The 1,480-nt window shown below is 41.1% G+C and overlaps 1 pseudogene; it reads left to right on the top strand.

The window, feature by feature from the left end:
• Positions 1-561: 561 nt before the first annotated feature.
• Positions 562-677, top strand: LOC136646576 (5S ribosomal RNA; annotated as a pseudogene).
• Positions 678-1,480: the final 803 nt, after the last annotated feature.

Here is a 1,480-nt window from a genome sequence, read left to right on the forward strand (position 1 = left end):
TGTTCTTCAGACTTCATAGGTGGCAGCTCTACCACTCAGCCAGACCTCCTGCCCAGAGCCAAACAACATGAGCCCTGGACTGAATATTCACAAATGTGATAGTACAGGCATGTTAGGAAAGATAAGTGCTGCAGAGGCTCCTCCACAAGGGCAAATGGGGCCCCTCCAGGAAAAAAGGAAGGGTAAGTGGAAAAAATGCATTTAAAGATTTACGACTCAATACGAATGGGCACTTATGGTGGCAGAACTCCCAATCCGCTGCCATAAGTGCCACAACGGTGTTGTGAAAGGTGCATTTTGGGGCCACCAGTGCAAATTGCCAGAGGCTCTGCTTGTGCAGCAGCAGCTCCCAGATTATGTGCTGGGACAGGTAAGGTGGTGGACAGGGCAGTTCAAAGGCAGGAGGTGGAGTATCAAGGACAGGGAGTGGGGTTGACTGGAGCATTTTTAAGGGTGGTAGAGGGTGAATCCTAGTGTCGGCAGCACAAGGCAGAGTGCTATCCCCATTTTCCTGGCCTGACACCAGGGATAAGTAAACAATATTTTTATTTAATATAACATTTTTACTTACTTACCCTGCACATGCTCAATCTCATCTGATCTCGGAAGCTAAGCAGGGTCAGGCCTGGTTAGTACTTGGATGGGAGACCACCTGGGAATACCGGGTGCTGTAGGCTTATACCATAGTCTTTTGAGACTGAAGGTTGCCAACCAACCTCTGCCCATAATAGTTGAAGTGATGTACACTGTGCATGAGCAAAAGGCATTGGCTCTACTATCTCAAACCTCATCAGCCTCCACTAGTTAACTGTAATATTCTTTCTTCTTAATTCTTGATGCATCTCAATGCATGAGGCTTACTCATGCAAAATAAATCCACAACACATTGGGGAGACCTTATATTAATTATTGTGACACACACATGTGCACACAAAATACAAGGGTATAATGTGGGGTTGGACAGAAGCTGATCCTTCAATCATTTTATGTGCTGTGGGTATATCCCTTTCCCATACTGCTAGTTAATGATTAATGGAATGATGCATGGTTTGGGAAGTTCAAGTAGAAGGAACAAAGCTGTAGAGGTATACATTCATTTTCAGAATGAATAGAAACCAAACTGAAAACTAACATTCTGAAACTGACTTGATAGTGTACAGATGGGGATTCATTTTTTAACCACCCATTTGTTTATTTTCATTGTTGTAATTTTTTAGTTAAATTTAATTTAGTTACATTTATTAACCTTATTTATAATTTTAGTTAAAATGCATCACTAAAGCTTAATCTAAAATGCATCACTAAAACATACAGTGGTGCCTCGCATAACGAAATTAATTCATTCCACGAGTCTTTTTGTTATGCGAGTTTTTCGTTTTGCAAAGCGCGTTTTCCCATAGGAATGCATTGAAATTTAATTAATGTGTTCCTATGGGCAAGAAAAGTCAAATTTGGTTTACAAAGTGTTTATTAAGTGCTC

Source organism: Tiliqua scincoides, chromosome 3 (genome assembly GCF_035046505.1).
Source record: "Tiliqua scincoides isolate rTilSci1 chromosome 3, rTilSci1.hap2, whole genome shotgun sequence".
NCBI lineage: Eukaryota > Metazoa > Chordata > Lepidosauria > Squamata > Scincidae > Tiliqua > Tiliqua scincoides.